The 19,787-nt window shown below is 47.4% G+C and overlaps 14 non-coding genes across 14 annotated transcripts; 8 read left to right on the top strand and 6 right to left on the bottom strand.

Moving 5' to 3' along the window:
* Nucleotides 1–607: 607 nt before the first annotated feature.
* Nucleotides 608–680, top strand: trnat-cgu. Its single transcript has one exon. It is a non-coding gene; the product is annotated as a tRNA-Thr (tRNA).
* Nucleotides 681–1,642: 962 nt separating this feature from the next.
* Nucleotides 1,643–1,714, top strand: trnat-cgu. Its single transcript has one exon. It is a non-coding gene; the product is annotated as a tRNA-Thr (tRNA).
* An 874-nt stretch (nucleotides 1,715–2,588) lies between these two features.
* Nucleotides 2,589–2,683, bottom strand: trnai-uau. Its single transcript has 2 exons — nucleotides 2,646–2,683; nucleotides 2,589–2,624 (listed from the first exon to the last, which is right to left on the bottom strand). It is a non-coding gene; the product is annotated as a tRNA-Ile (tRNA).
* Nucleotides 2,684–3,146: 463 nt separating this feature from the next.
* On the top strand, nucleotides 3,147–3,218 carry trnat-cgu. The gene has a single exon. It is a non-coding gene; the product is annotated as a tRNA-Thr (tRNA).
* Nucleotides 3,219–4,365: 1,147 nt separating this feature from the next.
* Nucleotides 4,366–4,462, bottom strand: trnai-uau. The gene is made up of 2 exons: nucleotides 4,423–4,462; nucleotides 4,366–4,401 (listed from the first exon to the last, which is right to left on the bottom strand). It is a non-coding gene; the product is annotated as a tRNA-Ile (tRNA).
* A 464-nt stretch (nucleotides 4,463–4,926) lies between these two features.
* trnat-ugu lies at nucleotides 4,927–4,997 on the top strand. Its single transcript has one exon. It is a non-coding gene; the product is annotated as a tRNA-Thr (tRNA).
* A 1,138-nt stretch (nucleotides 4,998–6,135) lies between these two features.
* On the bottom strand, nucleotides 6,136–6,230 carry trnai-uau. Its single transcript has 2 exons — nucleotides 6,193–6,230; nucleotides 6,136–6,171 (listed from the first exon to the last, which is right to left on the bottom strand). It is a non-coding gene; the product is annotated as a tRNA-Ile (tRNA).
* Nucleotides 6,231–6,694: 464 nt separating this feature from the next.
* On the top strand, nucleotides 6,695–6,766 carry trnat-cgu. The gene has a single exon. It is a non-coding gene; the product is annotated as a tRNA-Thr (tRNA).
* A 1,150-nt stretch (nucleotides 6,767–7,916) lies between these two features.
* trnai-uau lies at nucleotides 7,917–8,011 on the bottom strand. Its single transcript has 2 exons — nucleotides 7,974–8,011; nucleotides 7,917–7,952 (listed from the first exon to the last, which is right to left on the bottom strand). It is a non-coding gene; the product is annotated as a tRNA-Ile (tRNA).
* Nucleotides 8,012–8,475: 464 nt separating this feature from the next.
* trnat-ugu lies at nucleotides 8,476–8,547 on the top strand. Its single transcript has one exon. It is a non-coding gene; the product is annotated as a tRNA-Thr (tRNA).
* Nucleotides 8,548–9,687: 1,140 nt separating this feature from the next.
* On the bottom strand, nucleotides 9,688–9,782 carry trnai-uau. Its single transcript has 2 exons — nucleotides 9,745–9,782; nucleotides 9,688–9,723 (listed from the first exon to the last, which is right to left on the bottom strand). It is a non-coding gene; the product is annotated as a tRNA-Ile (tRNA).
* A 464-nt stretch (nucleotides 9,783–10,246) lies between these two features.
* Nucleotides 10,247–10,318, top strand: trnat-ugu. Its single transcript has one exon. It is a non-coding gene; the product is annotated as a tRNA-Thr (tRNA).
* Nucleotides 10,319–11,469: 1,151 nt separating this feature from the next.
* trnai-uau lies at nucleotides 11,470–11,564 on the bottom strand. The gene is made up of 2 exons: nucleotides 11,527–11,564; nucleotides 11,470–11,505 (listed from the first exon to the last, which is right to left on the bottom strand). It is a non-coding gene; the product is annotated as a tRNA-Ile (tRNA).
* A 464-nt stretch (nucleotides 11,565–12,028) lies between these two features.
* Nucleotides 12,029–12,100, top strand: trnat-ugu. Its single transcript has one exon. It is a non-coding gene; the product is annotated as a tRNA-Thr (tRNA).
* The last annotated feature ends 7,687 nt before the right edge of the window (nucleotides 12,101–19,787 follow it).

Here is a 19,787-nt window from a genome sequence, read left to right as displayed (position 1 = left end):
AATATACCTTCTAAAAGAGGTGGAAATATTAAGTAGGTAGTGCAACATGCAACATCTTGAGATAATTTTTCCTCATTCTTCTTGTCCCCCCAAAACATGGCGAAGAAAGGTTTAACTTAAACCTGCTGCAGAGCTGGACCTGGTGTAACAGAGGTTAAAAGTGTGAAGCACTTGTGGTGGTCAGTACATGGTGCCCCCTCTGGACACTCCTTAGTGTAGTCTTCTTCTCCAGTCACTAGCCTCAGCCCACTGGCATCCATCCATCCATCCATTTTCTACCGCTTGGTCCCGTTAGGGGTCGCGGGTGACTGGAGCCTATCCCAGTGACTTTGGGCCTTAGGCAGGGTACACCCTGGACAGTGGCCAACTCGTCGCAGGCCCACTGGCATCTTGGTTTTATTTTATTTTATTCAGGACAAACTGCAATAATCTGTCACACCTGCAGGCAGTTTAGATCCTCCAGTTCACTTGACCTGCACAGGAACACACAGAGCCTGTGTAAACTCCACACAACTTCTTGCTGTGTGACAAGTGCTAACCACTGTCGCCTCTGTGTGTGTTATGCCCCGATGCACGATGGTCATATAATGAATCTCAACAAGGCATAGGTGTGGTGGCCAAGAGGTAAGGCGTTGGTCTCGTAAACCAAAGATCATGGGTTCGACCCCCCATCCATACCTTGTGGTGTTGTAAGCTTGGAGCTTCAAGCTCCTTGTCCTCTTCACACCTGGAAAACGCTTGGTGTCAATTATCTTACAATGTACTTATAAATCTAGGGACACCTGTGGGACAAACAAATGGTTTCTGTCTTGGCAGGTAGATCAGCAAGATCATGACTTTGTCTGAGTTTGTGAGTTTGAGTCCTGGGTGATGCAGAATAAACATGCGAATGTCTACTCAACCGTTGTGCTGTGTGGATAAGAGAAGCAAGACCTACAAGGTTTAGTAACTTTGTTCTGGCCTTAATGAGATGTCCTATTTGTTTGGCGACACGTGAAGTTGCTCGACGTTGTCTGGTGCAATTTCTTACAAGCTAGTTATAGATATAGGGACAGCTGTTGGGTCACACTAACAAACAGTTTCTATCTTGGCAGGTAGCTCAGCAAGATCGCGACTTTCACTGAGATTGTGAGTTTGAGTCCTGGGTGATGCAGAATAAACATGTCAACGTCTACTCAACTGTTGTGCTGTGTGGAGAAGAGAAGCAAGACTTCAAGGTTTAGTAAGAGAAGTCTGTAGAAGTTACCATAATGCCACTTGAGGTCCCTGTATCTGAGGTTTAACTTAAACCTGCTGCAGAGCTGGACCTGGTGTAACAGAGGTTAAAAGTGTGAAGCACTTGTGGTGGTCAGTACATGGTGCCACCTCTGGACACTCCTTAGTGTAGTCTTCTTCTCCAGTCACTAGGCTCAGCCCACTGGCATCTTGGTTTTATTTTATTTTATTCAGGACAAACTGCAATAATCTGTCACACCTGCAGGCAGTTTAGATCCTCCAGTTCACTTGACCTGCACAGGAACACACAGAGCCTGTGTAAACTCCACACAACGTCTTGCTGTGTGACAAGTGCTAACCACTGTCACCTCTGTGTGTGATATGCCCCGATGCACGATGGTCATATAATGAATCTCAACAACGCATAGGTGTGGTGGCCAAGAGGTAAGGCGTTGGTCTCGTAAACCAAAAATCATGGGTTCGACCCCCATCCATACCTTGTGGTGTTGTGAGCTTGGAGCTTCAAGCTCCTTGTCCTCTTCACACCTGGAAAACGCTTGATGTCATGTGGTCAATTATCTTACAATGTACTTATAAATCTAGGGACACCTGTGGGACAAACAAACAAATGGTTTCTGTCTTGGCAGGTAGATCAGCAAGATCATGACTTTCTCTGAGTTTGTGAGTTTGAGTCCTGGGTGATGCAGAATAAACATGCGAATGTCTACTCAACTGTTGTGCTGTGTGGATAAGAGAAGCAAGACTTCAAGGTTTAGTAAGAGAAGAATTTTTCCCCCTCAACCACCATGGGAAAACTGGACTGCTCCAGGTGAGGGTCGAACTCACAACCTTGGCTAAACCCAGCTGCTGTGTTCTGTAGAAGTGACCATAATGCCACTTGAGGTCCCTGTATCTGAGGTTTAACTTAAACCTGCTGCAAAGTTGTCAATCCAAGGAAGCAAACCAAAGGAGGAGAAGAAGACTGAGATGGCCAGCAGCTTGGCAAAAGCCCGCCCATGGTCGCTCCAGGATCTGCCAGCTCTGAAATAGCTCCACGAACAGACAGGCCAGGATGCCAAACTGGCTGCCTGCAGGACCAACCTGAGATGAAAAAGAGGAAACAGATCGTTGAGATAGAGGTTTAAGTCATACCTTACAACACATCCAGGGTTCAAGTCTGGCTTGAACAAGACACACATACACACCTTTACTTTAATGAAGCCAGCTGCTGCATGACGGACAAGGTCTGTAGTCTTTGTTTGACTAGTTTAGCCATTCGAACAGGATGTAGAATTATTTGGACTTTAGTCTTGTAAGCCAGTGACTTTTTAGAGAAGAATTTTTCCCCCTCAACCACCATGGGAAAACTGGACTGCTCCAGGTGAGGGTCGAACTCACAACCTCGCCATCACTCTGCAGGTTACTGGTCGTATAAGTACCGCGCGCTGACCGATTACGCCACTGGAGCCTGTTGTGGACAATATTCCTGAACAATTTTGCTGGCTAAACCCAGCTGCTGTGTTCTGTAGAAGTTACCATAATGCCACTTGAAGTCCCTGTATCTGAGGTTTAACTTAAACCTGCTGCAGAGCTGGACCTGGTGTAACAGAGGTTAAAAGTGTGAAGCACTTGTGGTGGTCAGTACATGGTGCCACCTCTGGACACTCCTTAGTGTAGTCTTCTTCTCCAGTCACTAGGCTCAGCCCACTGGCATCTTGGTTTTATTTTATTTTATTCAGGACAAACTGCAATAATCTGTCACACCTGCAGGCAGTTTAGATCCTCCAGTTCACTTGACCTGCACAGGAACACACAGAGCCTGTGTAAACTCCACACAACTTCTTGCTGTGTGACAAGTGCTAACCACTGTCGCCTCTGTGTGTGTTATGCCCGATGCACGATGGTCATATAATGAATCTCAACAACGCATAGGTGTGGTGGCCAAGAGGTAAGGCGTTGGTCTCGTAAACCAAAGATCATGGGTTCGACCCCCATCCATACCTTGTGGTGTTGTGAGCTTGGAGCTTCAAGCTCCTTGTCCTCTTCACACCTGGAAAACGCTTGATGTCATGTGGTCAATTATCTTACAATGTACTTATAAATCTAGGGACACCTGTGGAACAAACAAATGGTTTCTGTCTTGGCAGGTAGATCAGCAAGATCATGACTTTCTCTGAGGATGTGAGTTTGAGTCCTGGGTGATGCAGAATAAACATGCGAATGTCTACTCAGCCGTTGTGCTGTGTGGATAAGAGAAGCAAGACCTACAAGGTTTATTAACTTTAGTCTGGCCTTAATGAGATGTCCTATTTGTTTGGCGACACGTGAAGTTGCTCGACGTTGTCTGGTGCAATTTCTTACAAGCTAGTTATAGATATAGGGACAGCTGTTGGGTCACACTAACAAACAGTTTCTATCTTGGCAGGTAGCTCAGCAAGATCGCGACTTTCACTGAGATTGTGAGTTTGAGTCCTGGGTGATGCAGAATAAACATGTCAACGTCTACTCAACTGTTGTGCTGTGTGGATAAGAGAAGCAAGACTTCAAGGTTTAGTAAGAGAAGAATTTTTCCCCCTCAACCACCATGGGAAAACTGGACTGCTCCAGGTGAGGGTCGAACTCACAACCTTGGCTAAACCCAGCTGCTGTGTTCTGTAGAAGTGACCATAATGCCACTTGAGGTCCCTGTATCTGAGGTTTAACTTAAACCTGCTGCAAAGTTGTCAATCCAAGGAAGCAAACCAAAGGAGGAGAAGAAGACTGAGATGGCCAGCAGCTTGGCAAAAGCCCGCCATGGTCGCTCCAGGATCTGCCAGCTCTGAAATAGCTCCACGAACAGACAGGCCAGGATGCCAAACTGGCTGCCTGCAGGACCAACCTGAGATGAAAAAGAGGAAACAGATCGTTGACATAGAGGTTTAAGTCACGTACCTTACAACACATCCAGGGTTCAAGTCTGGCTTGAACAAGACACACATACACACCTTTACTTTAATGAAGCCAGCTGCTGCATGACGGACAAGGTCTGTAGTCTTTGTTTGACTAGTTTAGCCATTCGAACAGGATGTAGAGTTATTTGGACTTTGATCTTGTGAGCCAGTGACTTTTTAGAGAAGAATTTTCCCCTCAACCACCATGGGAAAACTGGACTGCTCCAGGTGAGGGTCGAACTCACAACCTCGCCATCACTCTGCAGGTTACTGGTCGTATAAGTACCGCTGGCGCTGACCGATTACGCCACTGGAGCCTGTTGTGGACAATATTCCTGAACAATTTTGCTGGCTAAACCCAGCTGCTGTGTTCTGTAGAAGTTACCATAATGCCACTTGAGGTCCCTGTATCTGAGGTTTAACTTAAACCTGCTGCAGAGCTGGACCTGGTGTAACAGAGGTTAAAAGTGTGAAGAACTTGTGGTGGTCAGTACATGGTGCCACCTCTGGACACTCCTTAGTGTAGTCTTCTTCTCCAGTCACTAGGCTCAGCCCACTGGCATCTTGGTTTTATTTTATTTTATTCAGGACAAACTGCAATAATCTGTCACACCTGCAGGCAGTTTAGATCCTCCAGTTCACTTGACCTGCACAGGAACACACAGAGCCTGTGTAAACTCCACATAACTTCTTGCTGTGTGACAAGTGCTAACCACTGTCACCTCTGTGTGTGTTATGCCCCGATGCACGATGGTCATATAATGAATCTCAGCAACGCATGGGTGTGGTGGCCAAGAGGTAAGGCGTTGGTCTTGTAAACCAAAGATCATGGGTTCGACCCCATCCATACCTTGTGGTGTTGTGAGCTTGGAGCTTCAAGCTCCTTGTCCTCTTCACACCTGGAAAACGCTTGATGTCATGTGGTCAATTATCTTACAATGTACTTATAAATCTAGGGACACCTGTGGGACAAACAAACAAATGGTTTCTGTCTTGGCAGGTAGATCAGCAAGATCATGACTTTGTCTGAGGTTGTGAGTTTGAGTCCTGGGTGATGCAGAATAAACATGCGAATGTCTACTCAGCCGTTGTGCTGTGTGGATAAGAGAAGCAAGACCTACAAGGTTTAGTAACTTTGTTCTGGCCTTAATGAGATGTCCTATTTGTTTGGCGACACGTGAAGTTGCTCGACGTTGTCTGGTGCAATTTCTTACAAGCTAGTTATAGATATAGGGACAGCTGTTGGGTCACACTAACAAACAGTTTCTATCTTGGCAGGTAGCTCAGCAAGATCGCGACTTTCACTGAGATTGTGAGTTTGAGTCCTGGGTGATGCAGAATAAACATGTCAACGTCTACTCAACTGTTGTGCTGTGTGGATAAGAGAAGCAAGACTTCAAGGTTTAGTAAGAGAAGAATTTTTCCCCCTCAACCACCATGGGAAAACTGGACTGCTCCAGGTGAGGGTCGAACTCACAACCTTGGCTAAACCCAGCTGCTGTGTTCTGTAGAAGTGACCATAATGCCACTTGAGGTCCCTGTATCTGAGGTTTAACTTAAACCTGCTGCAAAGTTGTCAATCCAAGGAAGCAAACCAAAGGAGGAGAAGAAGACTGAGATGGCCAGCAGCTTGGCAAAAGCCCGCCCATGGTCGCTCCAGGATCTGCCAGCTCTGAAATAGCTCCACGAACAGACAGGCCAGGATGCCAAACTGGCTGCCTGCAGGACCAACCTGAGATGAAAAAGAGGAAACAGATCGTTGAGATAGAGGTTTAAGTCATACCTTACAACACATCCAGGGTTCAAGTCTGGCTTGAACAAGACACACATACACACCTTTACTTTAATGAAGCCAGCTGCTGCATGTAGTCTTTGTTTGACTAGTTTAGCCATTCGAACAGGATGTAGAATTATTTGGACTTTAGTCTTGTAAGCCAGTGACTTTTTAGAGAAGAATTTTTCCCCCTCAACCACCATGGGAAAACTGGACTGCTCCAGGTGAGGGTCGAACTCACAACCTCGCCATCACTCTGCAGGTTACTGGTCGTATAAGTACCGCGCGCTGACCGATTACGCCACTGGAGCCTGTTGTGGACAATATTCCTGAACAATTTTGCTGGCTAAACCCAGCTGCTGTGTTCTGTAGAAGTTACCATAATGCCACTTGAGGTCCCTGTATCTGAGGTTTAACTTAAACCTGCTGCAGAGCTGGACCTGGTGTAACAGAGGTTAAAAGTGTGAAGCACTTGTGGTGGTCAGTACATGGTGCCACCTCTGGACACTCCTTAGTGTAGTCTTCTTCTCCAGTCACTAGGCTCAGCCCACTGGCATCTTGGTTTTATTTTATTTTATTCAGGACAAACTGCAATAATCTGTCACACCTGCAGGCAGTTTAGATCCTCCAGTTCACTTGACCTGCACAGGAACACACAGAGCCTGTGTAAACTCCACACAACTTCTTGCTGTGTGACAAGTGCTAACCACTGTCGCCTGTGTGTGTGTTATGCCCCGATGCACGATGGTCATATAATGAATCTCAACAACGCATAGGTGTGGTGGCCAAGAGGTAAGGCGTTGGTCTCGTAAACCAAAGATCATGGGTTCGACCCCCATCCATACCTTGTGGTGTTGTGAGCTTGGAGCTTCAAGCTCCTTGTCCTCTTCACACCTGGAAAACGCTTGATGTCATGTGGTCAATTATCTTACAATGTACTTATAAATCTAGGGACACCTGTGGAACAAACAAATGGTTTCTGTCTTGGCAGGTAGATCAGCAAGATCATGACTTTCTCTGAGGATGTGAGTTTGAGTCCTGGGTGATGCAGAATAAACATGCGAATGTCTACTCAGCCGTTGTGCTGTGTGGATAAGAGAAGCAAGACCTACAAGGTTTATTAACTTTAGTCTGGCCTTAATGAGATGTCCTATTTGTTTGGCGACACGTGAAGTTGCTCGACGTTGTCTGGTGCAATTTCTTACAAGCTAGTTATAGATATAGGGACAGCTGTTGGGTCACACTAACAAACAGTTTCTATCTTGGCAGGTAGCTCAGCAAGATCGCGACTTTCACTGAGATTGTGAGTTTGAGTCCTGGGTGATGCAGAATAAACATGTCAACGTCTACTCAACTGTTGTGCTGTGTGGATAAGAGAAGCAAGACTTCAAGGTTTAGTAAGAGAAGAATTTTTCCCCCTCAACCACCATGGGAAAACTGGACTGCTCCAGGTGAGGGTCGAACTCACAACCTTGGCTAAACCCAGCTGCTGTGTTCTGTAGAAGTGACCATAATGCCACTTGAGGTCCCTGTATCTGAGGTTTAACTTAAACCTGCTGCAAAGTTGTCAATCCAAGGAAGCAAACCAAAGGAGGAGAAGAAGACTGAGATGGCCAGCAGCTTGGCAAAAGCCCGCCCATGGTCGCTCCAGGATCTGCCAGCTCTGAAATAGCTCCACGAACAGACAGGCCAGGATGCCAAACTGGCTGCCTGCAGGACCAACCTGAGATGAAAAAGAGGAAACAGATCGTTGACATAGAGGTTTAAGTCACGTACCTTACAACACATCCAGGGTTCAAGTCTGGCTTGAACAAGACACACATACACACCTTTACTTTAATGAAGCCAGCTGCTGCATGACGGACAAGGTCTGTAGTCTTTGTTTGACTAGTTTAGCCATTCGAACAGGATGTAGAGTTATTTGGACTTTGATCTTGTGAGCCAGTGACTTTTTAGAGAAGAATTTTTCCCCCTCAACCACCATGGGAAAACTGGACTGCTCCAGGTGAGGGTCGAACTCACAACCTCGCCATCACTCTGCAGGTTACTGGTCGTATAAGTACCGCGCGCTGACCGATTACGCCACTGGAGCCTGTTGTGGACAATATTCCTGAACAATTTTGCTGGCTAAACCCAGCTGCTGTGTTCTGTAGAAGTTACCATAATGCCACTTGAGGTCCCTGTATCTGAGGTTTAACTTAAACCTGCTGCAGAGCTGGACCTGGTGTAACAGAGGTTAAAAGTGTGAAGAACTTGTGGTGGTCAGTACATGGTGCCACCTCTGGACACTCCTTAGTGTAGTCTTCTTCTCCAGTCACTAGGCTCAGCCCACTGGCATCTTGGTTTTATTTTATTTTATTCAGGACAAACTGCAATAATCTGTCACACCTGCAGGCAGTTTAGATCCTCCAGTTCACTTGACCTGCACAGGAACACACAGAGCCTGTGTAAACTCCACATAACTTCTTGCTGTGTGACAAGTGCTAACCACTGTCACCTCTGTGTGTGTTATGCCCCGATGCACGATGGTCATATAATGAATCTCAGCAACGCATGGGTGTGGTGGCCAAGAGGTAAGGCGTTGGTCTTGTAAACCAAAGATCATGGGTTCGACCCCCATCCATACCTTGTGGTGTTGTGAGCTTGGAGCTTCAAGCTCCTTGTCCTCTTCACACCTGGAAAACGCTTGATGTCATGTGGTCAATTATCTTACAATGTACTTATAAATCTAGGGACACCTGTGGGACAAACAAACAAATGGTTTCTGTCTTGGCAGGTAGATCAGCAAGATCATGACTTTGTCTGAGGTTGTGAGTTTGAGTCCTGGGTGATGCAGAATAAACATGCGAATGTCTACTCAGCCGTTGTGCTGTGTGGATAAGAGAAGCAAGACCTACAAGGTTTAGTAACTTTGTTCTGGCCTTAATGAGATGTCCTATTTGTTTGGCGACACGTGAAGTTGCTCGACGTTGTCTGGTGCAATTTCTTACAAGCTAGTTATAGATATAGGGACAGCTGTTGGGTCACACTAACAAACAGTTTCTATCTTGGCAGGTAGCTCAGCAAGATCGCGACTTTCACTGAGATTGTGAGTTTGAGTCCTGGGTGATGCAGAATAAACATGTCAACGTCTACTCAACTGTTGTGCTGTGTGGATAAGAGAAGCAAGACTTCAAGGTTTAGTAAGAGAAGAATTTTTCCCCCTCAACCACCATGGGAAAACTGGACTGCTCCAGGTGAGGGTCGAACTCACAACCTTGGCTAAACCCAGCTGCTGTGTTCTGTAGAAGTGACCATAATGCCACTTGAGGTCCCTGTATCTGAGGTTTAACTTAAACCTGCTGCAAAGTTGTCAATCCAAGGAAGCAAACCAAAGGAGGAGAAGAAGACTGAGATGGCCAGCAGCTTGGCAAAAGCCCGCCCATGGTCGCTCCAGGATCTGCCAGCTCTGAAATAGCTCCACGAACAGACAGGCCAGGATGCCAAACTGGCTGCCTGCAGGACCAACCTGAGATGAAAAAGAGGAAACAGATCGTTGACATAGAGGTTTAAGTCACGTACCTTACAACACATCCAGGGTTCAAGTCTGGCTTGAACAAGACACACATACACACCTTTACTTTAATGAAGCCAGCTGCTGCATGTAGTCTTTGTTTGACTAGTTTAGCCATTCGAACAGGATGTAGAATTATTTGGACTTTAGTCTTGTAAGCCAGTGACTTTTTAGAGAAGAATTTTTCCCCCTCAACCACCATGGGAAAACTGGACTGCTCCAGGTGAGGGTCGAACTCACAACCTCGCCATCACTCTGCAGGTTACTGGTCGTATAAGTACCGCGCGCTGACCGATTACGCCACTGGAGCCTGTTGTGGACAATATTCCTGAACAATTTTGCTGGCTAAACCCAGCTGCTGTGTTCTGTAGAAGTTACCATAATGCCACTTGAGGTCCCTGTATCTGAGGTTTAACTTAAACCTGCTGCAGAGCTGGACCTGGTGTAACAGAGGTTAAAAGTGTGAAGAACTTGTGGTGGTCAGTACATGGTGCCACCTCTGGACACTCCTTAGTGTAGTCTTCTTCTCCAGTCACTAGCCTCAGCCCACTGGCATCTTGGTTTTATTTTATTTTATTCAGGACAAACTGCAATAATCTGTCACACCTGCAGGCAGTTTAGATCCTCCAGTTCACTTGACCTGCACAGGAACACACAGAGCCTGTGTAAACTCCACATAACTTCTTGCTGTGTGACAAGTGCTAACCACTGTCACCTCTGTGTGTGTTATGCCCCGATGCACGATGGTCATATAATGTATCTCAACAACGCATAGGTGTGGTGGCCAAGAGGTAAGGCGTTGGTCTTGTAAACCAAAGATCATGGGTTCGACCCCCATCCATACCTTGTGGTGTTGTGAGCTTGGAGCTTCAAGCTCCTTGTCCTCTTCACACCTGGAAAACGCTTGATGTCATGTGGTCAATTATCTTACAATGTACTTATAAATCTAGGGACACCTGTGGGACAAACAAACAAATGGTTTCTGTCTTGGCAGGTAGATCAGCAAGATCATGACTTTCTTTGAGGATGTGAGTTTGAGTCCTGGGTGATGCAGAATAAACATGCGAATGTCTACTCAGCCGTTGTGCTGTGTGGATAAGAGAAGCAAGACCTACAAGGTTTATTAACTTTAGTCTGGCCTTAATGAGATGTCCTATTTGTTTGGCGACACGTGAAGTTGCTCGACGTTGTCTGGTGCAATTTCTTACAAGCTAGTTATAGATATAGGGACAGCTGTTGGGTCACACTAACAAACAGTTTCTATCTTGGCAGGTAGCTCAGCAAGATCACGACTTTCACTGAGATTGTGAGTTTGAGTCCTGGGTGATGCAGAATAAACATGTCAACGTCTACTCAACTGTTGTGCTGTGTGGATAAGAGAAGCAAGACTTCAAGGTTTAGTAAGAGAAGAATTTTTCCCCCTCAACCACCATGGGAAAACTGGACTGCTCCAGGTGAGGGTCGAACTCACAACCTTGGCTAAACCCAGCTGCTGTGTTCTGTAGAAGTGACCATAATGCCACTTGAGGTCCCTGTATCTGAGGTTTAACTTAAACCTGCTGCAAAGTTGTCAATCCAAGGAAGCAAACCAAAGGAGAAGAAGACTGAGATGGCCAGCAGCTTGGCAAAAGCCCGCCCATGGTCGCTCCAGGATCTGCCAGCTCTGAAATAGCTCCACGAACAGACAGGCCAGGATGCCAAACTGGCTGCCTGCAGGACCAACCTGAGATGAAAAAGAGGAAACAGATCGTTGACATAGAGGTTTAAGTCACGTACCTTACAACACATCCAGGGTTCAAGTCTGGCTTGAAAAAGACACACATACACACCTTTACTTTAATGAAGCCAGCTGCTGCATGACAGACAAGGTCTGTAGTCTTTGTTTGACTAGTTTAGCCATTCGAACAGGATGTAGAATTATTTGGACTTTGATCTTGTGAGCCAGTGACTTTTTAGAGAAGAATTTTTCCCCCTCAACCACCATGGGAAAACTGGACTGCTCCAGGTGAGGGTCGAACTCACAACCTCGCCATCACTCTGCAGGTTACTGGTCGTATAAGTACCGCGCGCTGACCGATTACGCCACTGGAGCCTGTTGTGGACAATATTCCTGAACAATTTTGCTGGCTAAACCCAGCTGCTGTGTTCTGTAGAAGTTACCATAATGCCACTTGAGGTCCCTGTATCTGAGGTTTAACTTAAACCTGCTGCAGAGCTGGACCTGGTGTAACAGAGTTTAAAAGTGTGAAGAACTTGTGGTGGTCAGTACATGGTGCCACCTCTGGACACTCCTTAGTGTAGTCTTCTTCTCCAGTCACTAGGCTCAGCCCACTGGCATCTTGGTTTTATTTTATTTTATTCAGGACAAACTGCAATAATCTGTCACACCTGCAGGCAGTTTAGATCCTCCAGTTCACTTGACCTGCACAGGAACACACAGAGCCTGTGTAAACTCCACATAACTTCTTGCTGTGTGACAAGTGCTAACCACTGTCACCTCTGTGTGTGTTATGCCCCGATGCACGATGGTCATATAATGAATCTCAGCAACGCATGGGTGTGGTGGCCAAGAGGTAAGGCGTTGGTCTTGTAAACCAAAGATCATGGGTTCGACCCCCATCCATACCTTGTGGTGTTGTGAGCTTGGAGCTTCAAGCTCCTTGTCCTCTTCACACCTGGAAGAGGACATGACCTGATGTCATGTGGTCAATTATCTTACAATGTACTTATAAATCTAGGGACACCTGTGGGACAAACAAACAAATGGTTTCTGTCTTGGCAGGTAGATCAGCAAGATCATGACTTTGTCTGAGGTTGTGAGTTTGAGTCCTGGGTGATGCAGAATAAACATGCGAATGTCTACTCAGCCGTTGTGCTGTGTGGATAAGAGAAGCAAGACCTACAAGGTTTAGTAACTTTGTTCTGGCCTTAATGAGATGTCCTATTTGTTTGGCGACACGTGAAGTTGCTCGACGTTGTCTGGTGCATTTTCTTACAAGCTAGTTATAGATATAGGGACAGCTGTTGGGTCACACTAACAAACAGTTTCTATCTTGGCAGGTAGCTCAGCAAGATCGCGACTTTCACTGAGATTGTGAGTTTGAGTCCTGGGTGATGCAGAATAAACATGTCAACGTCTACTCAACTGTTGTGCTGTGTGGATAAGAGAAGCAAGACTTCAAGGTTTAGTAAGAGAAGAATTTTTCCCCCTCAACCACCATGGGAAAACTGGACTGCTCCAGGTGAGGGTCGAACTCACAACCTTGGCTAAACCCAGCTGCTGTGTTCTGTAGAAGTGACCATAATGCCACTTGAGGTCCCTGTATCTGAGGTTTAACTTAAACCTGCTGCAAAGTTGTCAATCCAAGGAAGCAAACCAAAGGAGGAGAAGAAGACTGAGATGGCCAGCAGCTTGGCAAAAGCCCGCCCATGGTCGCTCCAGGATCTGCCAGCTCTGAAATAGCTCCACGAACAGACAGGCCAGGATGCCAAACTGGCTGCCTGCAGGACCAACCTGAGATGAAAAAGAGGAAACAGATCGTTGACATAGAGGTTTAAGTCACGTACCTTACAACACATCCAGGGTTCATGTCTGGCTTGAACAAGACACACATACACACCTTTACTTTAATGAAGCCAGCTGCTGCATGACAGACAAGGTCTGTAGTCTTTGTTTGACTAGTTTAGCCATTCGAACAGGATGTAGAATTATTTGGACTTTAGTCTTGTGAGCCAGTGAGTTTTTAGAGAAGAATTTTTCCCCCTCAACCACCATGGGAAAACTGGACTGCTCCAGGTGAGGGTCGAACTCTCAACCTCGCCATCACTCTGCAGGTTACTGGTCTTATAAGTACCGCGCGCTGACCGATTACGCCACTGCAGCCTGTTGTGGACAATATTCCTGAACAATTTTGCTGGCTAAACCCAGCTGCTGTGTTCTGTAGAAGTTACCATAATGCCACTTGAGGTCCCTGTATCTGAGGTTTAACTTAAACCTGCTGCAGAGCTGGACCTGGTGTAACAGAGGTTAAAAGTGTGAAGCACTTGTGGTGGTCAGTACATGGTGCCACCTCTGGACACTCCTTAGTGTAGTCTTCTTCTCCAGTCACTAGGCTCAGCCCACTGGCATCTTGGTTTTATTTTATTTTATTCAGGACAAACTGCAATAATCTGTCACACCTGCAGGCAGTTTAGATCCTCCAGTTCACTTGACCTGCACAGGAACACACAGAGCCTGTGTAAACTCCACACAACTTCTTGCTGTGTGACAAGTGCTAACCACTGTCGCCTCTGTGTGTGTTATGCCCCGATGCACGATGGTCATATAATGAATCTCAACAAGGCATCGGTGTGGTGGCCAAGAGGTAAGGCGTTGGTCTCGTAAACCAAAGATCATGGGTGATCATGTTTTTATTGGGAAGTTAGCAGCAGCCAGCAGCCAAATACAGCTGGTGAAATCTGAAAGTGACCAGCAAGTCCAGCCTAGATGGTAGTTGACATAGAGGAGTGTAAGTAAAAAGTAAAATCATATTCATGTAACATATTGTAAATAACAGAAAGACTTGAATTCATTCTTGACTCCTTGTTATTTTGCTTTATAAATGTTTCCGTAATCAGAAGGACAGGAAACGTCAGGGTAAGTTTGGTTCAATGAAAAAATCTGGCGTCTGCCTGGTGCAAGTCTGTAATCACAAACCCACACACCAGCCAATCACCTGTCAAACTAACGAGTGCACCTGCAGACTCACAGTTTCTTCATCATCCGTTCCCTAGTTACCTGTGTATCTCCTCCAGCTGCTGCCTGCATCCCTCAGTGAGTCTAATCTGTTGTCATCATTTTGTCTCATCCTCACTTTCTCTCTTTGAACCACCTTCCCGCGGTGTTTATGCAGCTTGGCTGAGCATCTGCCAATTAGTATTAACACAAAATCCAATTCTTTCATGTTACTGAAACATTTTATTTCTCTTTAAGCCTCAGATGTACAGGACCCTCTCTTGCTCCGGCAGCATCCACCTCCTGCCACCACCTCAGCAGCGCCATAGAAGGGGGCTGGTGTCTCTGCTGTGCTGGACGTGCCCACAGACGAGGAGCTGCTGGAGGCCACACGGGAGCGAGACCACCCCCTGCGACCTCCAGCAGCCCTCGTCACGGTCCAGCCTGCAGAGTCACCACCTCCCTCACCTCAGCCTGCAGCTACCCTGGAGGAAGGACGACAGGAGGAGTTGCCCAGGCCAGCCTTCCTCCCCCCCCCAACCACCTTCTGGCAGTGCTGAGGTAAAGCTGTCTGTCAAACAGTAAACGTTGCTCATCAGGCCTCACTCAGATGTCACTCCTGCCCTCCCCCATTAAGTGATGTCCTCAGATATTAAAGGTCCCTCTATGTTCCTCTGGTTCTCTCTCCAGCTGCTTCCTGAGTACTGGTGGGCAGCTCTCACTGTAGAGCAGCAGCAGTGGATCGGTCGGATGCAGTTTACCGTTGACAGCAGGGGGAGGCCTTAGGTCATCAGTGAGCTGAATTTCTGGTGGTATCTCCCCCAAACCCATCCAATGTGCTACAACCTGCTTTCCCAGACCCCTTCCTGTTCCTCTGGATGCCACACCGGATCTGGCATCTCCAGCTGACATACCCCCAGTCTTTGTGCACTGGGTCCATGATAAAGGCTGGGCTGTACAGGACCATCCGGCGGGTCCTGGACATCGATGGCTGGTATGTCATGGCCACTGAGTACCTGGAGTGCTGTCGATGTAAGAAGGTCGGAGGGTGGTCACAGGGCATCATAAGGCAGCTGCCCCACCTACAGCTGCCAGTTCCCAGCTGTACTTAACTACAAGTAAGAGAAAATTATAATATATATATATATATATATATATATATATATATATATATATATATATATATATATATATATATACATATATATATATATAAATTAAATGAATTTGATGTATTCATGTGGTGACAAAGCTGTATATAATGTTTGTGTTGTATTTCTGCAGGCTGTAATTTGACCTGAGGGTGACCGCACAGCTGAGGTCCCGTACTCTCACTGAGGCTATGTGGTGCCAGCTCGAGGGGAAGCATGGGATGGTCAGATGGCCTGACTGACGCCGAGGTGATCCAGAGGATCTCCAGGGAGGAGTGGAGGCACTGCTGCCTCTCTAATGATTATTTATTTATACATACATACACACACATATATATATAAAAAAAAACTTTGTCCTTCACCCTCCGCGGGTGGTCTCATCCTTCGAGCTCGGGTCCTCTACCAGAGGCCTGGGAGCTTGAGGGTTCTGCGCAGTATTTTTGCTGTTCCCAGTACTGCGCTCTTCTGGACCGAGATGTCTGGTGTTCTTCCAGGGATCTGCTGTAGCCACTCCTCCAGTTTGGGGGTCACTGCCCCGAGTGCTCCGATGACCACGGGCACCACTGTTGCCTTCACCTTCCAGGCCTTCTCCAGCTCTTCTCTTAGCCCTTGGTACTTCTCTAGTTTCTCATGTTCCTTTTTCCTGATGTTGCCATCGCTTGGTATCGCCACATCAACCACAACTTTCCTCTGTTGTTTGTCAACCACCACGATGTCAGGCTGGTTCGCCATTACCATTCTGTCAGTCTGGATCTGGAAGTCCCACAGGATCTTGGCTCGGTCATTCTCTACCACCTTTGGAGGTGTTTCCCACTTTGACCTCGGGGTTTCCAGTCCATACTCAGTGCAGATGTTCCTGTACACTATGCCAGCTACTTGGTTATGGCGCTCCATGTATGCTTTTCCTGCCAGCATCTTACACCCTGCAGTTATGTGCTGGATTGTCTCAGGGGCCTCTTTGCACAGCCTACACCTTGGGTCTTGTCTGGTGCGGTAGATCTGGGCCTCTATTGCTCTGGTGCTCAGGGCCTGCTCCTGTGCAGCCATGATGAGTGCCTCTGTGCTGTCCTTCAATCCAGCCCGCTCTAGCCATTGGTAGGACTTCTTGATATCAGCCACTTCAGTTATGTTCGGTGGTACATCCCATGTAGGGGTTTGTCCTCCCATGATGGTCCTTCCTCCAGCACGTCTTCCTCTGTTCTCCATTGCCTGAGACATTCCCTGAGCACGTCATCTGTTGGGGCCTTATCTTGGATGTACTTGTGGATCTTGGATGTTTCATCCTGGATAGTGGCTCTCACACTCACTAGTCCACGGCCGCCTTCCTTACGGCTAGCGTACAGTCTCAGGGTGCTGGATTTGGGATGGAACCCTCCATGCATGGTGAGGAGCTTTCGCGTCTTAACGTCTGTGGTCTGTATCTCCTCCTTTGGCCATCTTATTATTCCTGCAGGGTATCTGATCACTGGCAGGGCGTAGCTGTTTATTGCCTGGGCTTTGTTCTTGCCATTGAGCTGACTTCTTAGGACTTGCCTTACTCGTTGAAGGTATTTGGCCGTTGCCGTCTTCCTTGTTGCCTCTTCGAGGTTGCCATTTGCCTGTGGTATTCCAAGGTACTTGTAACCATCCTCAATGTCTGCTATTGTTCCTTCTGGGAGTGAGACCCCTTCTGTGTGGACTACCTTTCCTCTCTTTGTCACCATTCGACTGCACTTCTCAAGCCCGAATGACATTCCAATGTCAGAGCTGTAGATCCTGGTGGTGTGGATCAGTGAGTCGATGTCCCGCTCGCTCTTAGCGTATAGCTTGATGTCATCCATGTAGAGGAGGTGACTGATGGTGGCCCCGTTCCTGAGTCGGTATCCATAGCCAGTCTTGTTGATTATTTGGCTGAGGGGGTTCAGACCTATGCAGAACAGCAGTGGGGACAGAGCATCTCCTTGGTATATGCCACATTTGATGGATACTTGTGCAAGTGGCTTACCATTGGCCTCAAGGGTGGTTTTCCACAGCCTCATCGAGTTCGCAATGAAGTCCCTTAGAGTCCTGTTGATGTTGTACATCTCTAAGCATTCAGTGATCCATGTGTGCGGCATTGAGTCATATGCTTTCTTGTAATCAATCCAGGCAGTGCACAGGTTGGTGTGTCGGGCTCTGCAGTCTTGGGTGACTGTTCTGTCAACCAGGAGTTGGTGTTTGGCTCCTCTGGTTCCTCTGCCAATGCCCTTCTGTGCTTTGCTCATGTACTGATCCATGTGTCCACTTATCTTAGCCGCAATGATGCCTGACATGAGCTTCCATGTTGTGGAGAGACAGGTTATTGGCCGATAGTTGGATGGGACTGTACCCTTTGCGGGATCCTTCAGGATCAGGATTGTGCGCCCTTCGGTAAGCCATTCAGGGTGCGTCCCATCTCTTAGCAGCTGGTTCATTTGTGCTGCTAGGCGCTCGTGGAGTGCAGTGAGCTTCTTTAGCCAGTAGGTGTGGATCCTGTCAGGGCCCGGTGCTGTCCAGTTCTTCATACCTGAGACTCTTTCTTGGATGTCTGCCGCTGTGATGGTGACTGGATTCTGTTCAGGAGGTTGCTGTGGTCCTTTCTCAGGGCTGCCAGCCACTGTGCATCGCTGTTGTGTGATGCCTCCCTTTCCCATATACTTTTCCAGTACTGCTCCGTTTCCAGCCTTGGTGGGTTTGCTCTGCTGTTATTACCCTGCCATTGAGCGTACACTTTCGTGCAGGTTGAGTTGCGAACAGCCGGTTTATTCTTCTGGCTTCATTATCTCTCGTGTATCTCTTTAGGCGGCTGGCCAAGGCTTGGAGCCTTTGTTTGGCAGTTTCGAGTGCTTCAGGTATGGGCATCTGGTTGTACTTCTTGGGTACTTGCTTTCTCATTGCACCTCTCTCAGCCTCTGTCAGTTGGCTCACTTCTCTCCGGGCCTCCTTGATTTTTGCCTCCAACCTTCGTTTCCATGGTGGGTATTGTCTCTCATGGCTCCCATGGTTGCTCTTGTAGCCAAGCATCTCTAGGATCACTGCTGCTGAGGTGTATATCAGCTCATTGGTTTCAGTGATGGTTGTGGTAGGGATCGCTCTCAATGCTTCATTCACATCTTCTAGGAGACTTTCTGATGGTACTTCACTTAGCCGTTGTAGTTGGCGTCGGGCCGGCGTCGTTCAGCGTGATTTCTCTTGGGGCTTCATACCCAATCTCTGGTTGGGGAGCTGCTGGATGCTCCCCTCTGACCTGTAGTCCCGCAGTCCTTTTTTGTGTTGTACCTCGTCAATCTCAAGTTGTGATAGCAGTTGCCGCTTGTGGATGTTGGAACACTGAGCTACTAGTTGCTTCGCCGTAAGCCTCGATTGTGGGTTTCGAAGTAACCATTCATCCCACATCCTGTGCATGTAACCCCTCTGACTAGGGTTACTGGAGTAGTAGCATTCCAACAGAGCCTTGTTATCGCATCTCGCCCATTTCCGTCTTGTTCCAGTAGCCCATTTGTCGTCTCGATGCCCTGGTTCCCCAACACCTGATGCAGACCTTGTTTGGCCGGGCGACGTCTGAGCCGGCATGTCAATCATTTCATCGTCACTCATCATCATCATGATGTAGGCAGCAGCGTGAAGGGTCTTGCCTAAGGACCCACACTGGATGATGGGTCATTGCTCATTGCGCCCCGAGGGGGATTCGAACCCTTGTTCCCCCGTGAGTGTCCCGTGGCCTATCAAATCGAGCTATCCAGCCTTTCCACACTGGATGATGGTCATTGCTCAATGCGTCCCGAGGGGATTCGAACCCGGGTCCCCCGTGTGAAAGTCCTGTGACTATAGCTCAATTGTGGTAGCCACTGGGGCTACCACACCTCCTCTCCAGGTAGAGGAGGTGTGGTAGCCCCAGTGGCAGGCTCCTCCCAGCCTGAATATTCAATTAGCCATGTGGCCAGGAAGGTGAACAGAGGCGGAGCCTGCCATAGGTAACAAATGGAGAGAAGCAAAGGTCAAAAGGGCCTTAACCATCTTTACAGTTTTTACAAAGTACAAAACATTTACTAAGACTCCACACTCTTCTGCAGTCATTCTGTCTCAGTTAAACTGCTTTACATCCACCTAAGCACTTCTCCAGCTTTGGCCCCCCGGTCTGGGATGTTCTGCTGATGGATTGTTTTTGTCTTCTTTTTTTCATCTTCCTCCTCTTCCTCCTTCTTCTTCCTCCTCCTCAAAATGCCTGGCCCCAACTCAGCTATAATTATTATTATTGTTTGTTGTCTGCTGCTTCGGCTCAAATTCCTGTGAGCTGGAATGAGCTAGAAATACGAAACTTAGCCCAATAACTGGAAATATGAGCCCAATGGCCACATGGTGGTGCTGTAATGCACAAAAATGCACTTTTGATCAGGCCACGCCCCTCACACCGTAAATCCGGAAAAATTTCTCTTACAAATCCGCTCAATGT

The sequence above is a fragment of the Siniperca chuatsi genome, linkage group LG20 (assembly GCF_020085105.1).
Source record: "Siniperca chuatsi isolate FFG_IHB_CAS linkage group LG20, ASM2008510v1, whole genome shotgun sequence".
Classification (NCBI taxonomy): Eukaryota; Metazoa; Chordata; class Actinopteri; order Centrarchiformes; family Sinipercidae; genus Siniperca; species Siniperca chuatsi.
The sequence above is the reverse complement of the archived record's forward strand: the minus strand, read 5'-3'. Positions and strand labels throughout refer to the sequence as shown.